Here is a 6,000-nt window from a genome sequence, read left to right as displayed (position 1 = left end):
CATCTAGCTGATATAGGGAGGAATCAACATTTTTACATTTACGTCATTTAGCAGACGCTCTTATCCAGAGCGACTTACAGTTAGTGAGTGCATACATATTTGTATTTATTTTTCATACTGGCCCCCCGTGGGAATCAAACCCACAACCCTGGCATTGCAAACGCCATGCTCTACCAACATCCCTGCCGGCCATTCCCTCCCCTACCCTGGACGACGCTGGGCCAATTGTGCGCCTGCCCATGGGTATCCCGGCCACGGCCGGCTACGACAGAGCCTGGATTCGAACCAGGATCTCTAGTAGCGCAGCTAGCAGTGCGATGCAGTGCCTTAGACCACTGCGCCACTCGGGAGACAGTTGCAAACAAGAGTTTCTATTGGACAAATTCAGGTATGTTGATCCCCGTTTCGTTCCGTTTGCTTCCGTTTAAGAAATGTTTTCAACAGAATCGGTGGAAGGAATACACCCCTGATCACAGCAAACACAGTTCACTTTCATAGCAGCCACATACAAACAGCATGATCATTTGCTCATTGTATAATTCCTTCTCGCATCTTTGCGCTCTCCTCCTCTCACCTTTTCCCTTCACTTGTGGACTCCAGTGCACAATACTACAGTTGTCTGTGACCAGGTGAAAAAACCTTTCCAAGCCAAACCTTCATACCATAACCACTAACCACTACACACAGCTTACATCATTGTCACCATATTAGCTAACGTTATAGTCAACACAGCTAGCTACTAGAACTAACATGTTAATAAACCTGCTACAATCATGAAGTACAGTCAGCAGCAAGCAGTTTAGCAGTTACACCGGCATGTCCCGGTGGCAAAACATTTATAAAACCAAAAGCTTACCTTGACTTGGAAGAGTTGCAGTGTTGGATAGCCATAGCCAGCTAGCTAACATAGCATCCCTCTCTGTTTGAGCCTGGTGTTTGAGTAGGCTAAACTAGCTAGCTGTATTCACTAGCTAGGTAAGTAAAAGTGAAAAAATATTACACTAAATATAACTAGCTCTCTCTCTCTCTTTTGCCTCTCCTTCATTTTTGAAGAAATTAATTTTATTATCTTTCTCGCTCTTTGAGTGAACTACTCGTCACATTTTATGCACTGCAGTGCTAGCTAGCTGTAGCTTATGCTTTCAGTACTAGATTCATTCTCTGATCCTCTGATTGGGTCATCAACATGTCAGTTCATACTGCAAGAGCTCTGATAGGTTGGAGGACGTCCTCCGGAAGTTGTCATAATTACTGTGTAAGTCTATGGAAGGGGGTGAGAACCATGAGCTTCCTAGGTTTTGTATTGAAGTCAATGTACCCAGAGGAGGACGAAAACCTTAATTGCAAAACAGTGTGAATATATTTAGTATAGTCCTCCCTTTCCTCCTCTGAGGAGCCTCCACTGCTCTATATGTAATAAGATACCACTGCACTTACACCGTGATGACTGCTTTGATATGCTTGCCTGGCAGGAATAAGTACAATCAGACCAAGGGAACGAATGAAAGTGAAAGTGTTTACATCTGGCAAAGGAGTCTAAGGGACTACCATACTCAAATAATGATGTGAATGATTTTAGGGACTATAGGATAATCTTTTTTATATGACGTAAAACATGACTGAGAGTTGGGAAATCTGCTCTGGGAAGAAAATGTGTTATGTCAGTTTAACTATTTCGTACTTGAGATATAAGTTGTACAACCATAACCCAAGTGTAATAGTAAAATGTGAACAAAAGGAAGAGAGAGATATAGCACAGCCTTTGTGGTAATACACACTAGCATCCAGTGGGGGAGTTTGTGGGGTTCTGTGTAGGGGAGTTTGAGGGTGTCTGGAAGAAGAGGAAGCCATCTTTCACTGTTTGCAGCCACTAGTCAGGTGGTGAGAAGGGGAATCTTAAGGTGTCCGCATGCTTCCCAGCTGAAACAGTTTCGGAAGAGTTTGTGCATATAGTATAACAACATTTTGTGATATTTTTGTCCGTTTTGGTCTTCGAGAAGGGTTTTTTCAGCTTTTCGGGCACACAAATGAAATTCTCGAGGCCAGCCAAAGTTCAGGAGCTGAAGTCTACACCCATTCGTTTGTGATTGGTCAACTGTAGGGATTATTCAATAATGTATTTGTTGTCATTCAACGAGAGACGACTTGTTTTCATGCACATTCTTTCATTTATTTTATTTTATTTATTTCACCTTTATTTAACTAGGTAAGCCAGTTGAGAACAAGTTCTCATTTACAACTGCGACCTGGCCAAGATAAAGCAAAGCAGTGCGATAAAAACAACAACACAGAGTTACATATGGGGTAAAAAAACATAAAGTCAAAAAATACAACAGAAAATATATATACAGTGTGTGCAAATGTAGCAAGTTATGGAGGTAAGGCAATAAATAGGCTATAGTGCAAAATAATTACAATTAGTATTAACACTGGAATGCTAGATGTGCAAGAGATTATGTGCAAATAGAGATACTGGGGTGAAAAATAGCAAAATAAATAACAATATAGGGATGAGGTAGTTGGGTGGGCTAATTTCAGATGGGCTGTGTACAGGTGCAGTGATCGGTAAGGTGCTCTGACAACTGATGCTTAAAGTTAGTGAGGGAGATAAGAGTCTCCAGCTTCAGAGATTTTTGCAATTCGTTCCAGTCATTGGCAGCAGAGAACTGGAAGGAATGGCGGCCAAAGGAGGTGTTGGCTTTGGGAATGACCAGTGAGATATACCTGCTGGAGCGCAGACTACGGGTGGGTGATGCTATGGTGACCAATGAGCTAAGATAAGGCGGGGATTTGCCTAGCAGTGATTTATAGATGGCCTGGAGCCAGTGGGTATGACGACGAACATGTAGTGAGGACCAGCCAACAAGAGCGTACAGGTCACAGTGGTGGGTAGTGTATGGGGCTTTGGAGACAAAACGGATGGCACTGTGATAGACTACATCCAATTTGCTGAGTAGAGTGTTGGAGGCTATTTTGTAAATGACATCGCCGAAGTCAAGGATCGGTAGGAGAGTCAGTTTTACGAGGGCATGTTTGGCAGCATGAGTGAAGGAGGCTTTGTTGCGAAATAGGAAGTCGATTCTAGATTTAACTTTGGATTGGAGATTCTTAATGTGAGTCTGGAAGGAGAGTTTACCTAGGTATTTGTAGTTGTCCACATACTCTAGGTCAGACCCGTCGAGAGTGGTGATTCTAGTCAGGTGGGCGGGTGCAGCAGCGTTCGATTGAAGAGCATGCATTTAGTTTTACTAGTGTTTAAGAGCAGTTGGAGGCTACTGAAGGAGTGTTGTATGGCATTGAAGCTCGTTTGGAGGTTTGTTAACACAGTGTCCAATGAAGGGCCAGATGTATACAAAATGGTGTCGTCTGAGTAGAGGTGGATCTGAGAGTCACCAGCAGCAAGAGCGACATCATTGATATACACGGAGAAAAGAGTTGGCCCAAGAATTGAACCCTGTGGCACCCCCATAGAGACTGCCATAGGTCCAGACAACAGGCCCTCCGATTTGACACATTGAACACTATCTGAGAAGTAGTTGGTGAGGCAGTCATTTGAGAAACCAAGGCTATTTAGTCTGCCAATAAGAATGCGGTGGTTGACAGAGTCGAAAGCCTTGGCCAGGTCGATGAAGACGGCTGCACAGTACTGTCTATTATCGATCGCGGTTATAATATCGTTTAGGACCTTGAGCGTGGCTGAAGTGCACCCATGACCAGCTCGGAAACCGGATTGCATAGCGGAGAAGGTACGGTGGGATTCGAAATGGTCGGTGATCTGTTTGTTAACTTGGCTTTCAAATACTTTCGAAAGGCAGGGCAGGATGGATATAGGTCTGTAACAGTTTGGATCTAGAGTGTCACCCCCCTTTGAAGAGGGGGGATGACCGCGGCAGCTTTCCAATCTCTGGGGATCTCAGGCGTTACGAAAGAGAGGTTGAACAGGCTAGTAATAGGGGTTGCGACAATTTCGGCGGCTAGTTTTAGAAAGAAAGGGTCCAGATTGTCTAGCCCAGCTGATTTGTAGGGGTCCAGATTTTGCAGCTCTTTCAGAACATCAGCTGTCTGAATTTGTGTGAAGGAGAAGCGGGGGGTATGGGCAAGTTGCAGCGGAGGGTGCAGAGTTGGTGGCCGGGGAAGTGGTAGCCAGGTGGAAAGCTTGGCCAGCCGTAGCAAAATGCTTGTTGAAATTCTCGATTATTGTAGATTTATCGGTGGTGATAGTGTTTCCTAGCCTCAGTGCAGTGGGCAGCTGGGAGGAAGTGCTCTTATTCTCCATGGACTTTACAGTGTCCCAAAGCTTTTTGGAGTTAGTGCTACAGGATGCACATTTCTGTTTGAAAAAGTTAGCCTTTGCTTTCCTGACTGCTTGTGTATATTGGTTCCTAACTTCCCTGAAAAGTTGCATATCGCGGGGGCTATTTGATGCTAATGCAGTACGTCACAGGATGTTTTTGTGCTGGTCAAGGGCAGTCAAGTCTGAGGAGAACCAGGGGCTATATCTGTTCTTAGTTCTGTATTTTTTGAATAGGGCATGTTTATTTAAGATTGAGAGGAAATTACTTTTAAAGAACAACCAGGCATCCTCTACTGACGGAATGAGATCTGTATCCATCCAGGATACCTGGGCCAGGTCAATTAGGAAGGCCTGCTCGCTAAAGTGTTTTAGGGAGCGTTTGACAGTGATGAGGGGTGGTCGTTTGACCGCGGACCCGTTACGGACACAGGCAATAAGGCAGTGATCGCTGAGATCCTGGTTGAAGACAGCGGAGGTGTATTTAGAGGGTAAGTTAGTCAGGATGTTCTATGAGGGTACCCATGTTTACGGATTTAGGGTTGTACCTGGTAGTGTAACGATCCCGGCAGTCTGAGTCGGGTCCTGTCTGTGGACTAGTTTTTCGGCTCGTGATCTCCAGTTTCCCGAGGGTTCTGGAACGCTCCGGGGAGCTCTCTTGATTTCCGCACCTGCATCCCATCAGCAATCTGCACACCTGGTCCTGATCATCACCCTTCTTAGGCTCTGGCCTAACATCCATTCCCTGCCGGATCGTTAGCCATGAACATCACTCGTCCGGAACCTTCATCCAACCTCTGCCTGGTGGTCGGCGGCTGCCGAGCCATGATTGGATCAACCACTGCACCCCCAACAACTAATCAACGCCGCCCGCTCTGTTCCCTGGATTATTCAGCATCACTCTTGACTTTGTAAATAAACACTCACCTTCGTTTCAACTTACCTTGTCCTGGTCTGCTTCTGGGTTCTGGCTTTGTAACTCGTGACAGAACGATCCGGCCAGTAATGAACCCAGCGGACCTGGACTCTGTTCGCCATGCCATTACCCATCAGGAGAAGATGTTGGGCCATCATAGCACGGAGCTACAGGAGATCGCGTTGGCAGTTCGGAACCTTTCTACCGGTCTGACGGAGGTCCAGAACCAGCGCAAGTTTCCGGTGGAGGATCCACTACCGGTTTCATCCATCTCGCCTGCCGCGTCTGGAGCGGTGTCCTTCCGTGAGCCCAAGGTTCCGACGCCGGATAAATATGAGGGGGAGCTGGGAAGATGCCGTTCTTTCCTTATGCAGTGTGGGTTAGTGTTCGATCTACAGCCCTACTCTTATGCCACAGACAAGGCTAGGATAGCCTTTGTGATTGAGTTGCTGCGTGGCCGAGCGCTGGAGTGGGCTTCAGCCGTTTGGGAACGACAAGACCCCTGCATGGCTTCATACCAGGGGTTCACGGCCGAGATGAGGAAGCTCTTCGACCATTCCGTCCGAGGGAGGGACGCAGCTAGGCGCCTGTTTTCGCTTCACCAAGGAACTCGCAGCGTGGCCGACTTCGTGATCGAGTTCAAGACGTTGGCTGTGGAGAGTGGGTGGAATGAGGAGTCTCTGCAAGCGGCCTTTTACCAGGGTCTGTCGGAGCAGCTCAAGGATGAGTTGATCTCCTATCCGGAGCCTAGTGACCTGGACAGCTTGGTAGCCTTGTCCATTCGGGTGGATAA

Source organism: Coregonus clupeaformis, chromosome 12 (assembly GCF_020615455.1).
Source record: "Coregonus clupeaformis isolate EN_2021a chromosome 12, ASM2061545v1, whole genome shotgun sequence".
Taxonomy (NCBI): domain Eukaryota; kingdom Metazoa; phylum Chordata; class Actinopteri; order Salmoniformes; family Salmonidae; genus Coregonus; species Coregonus clupeaformis.
This window is presented reverse-complemented; position numbering follows the sequence as displayed.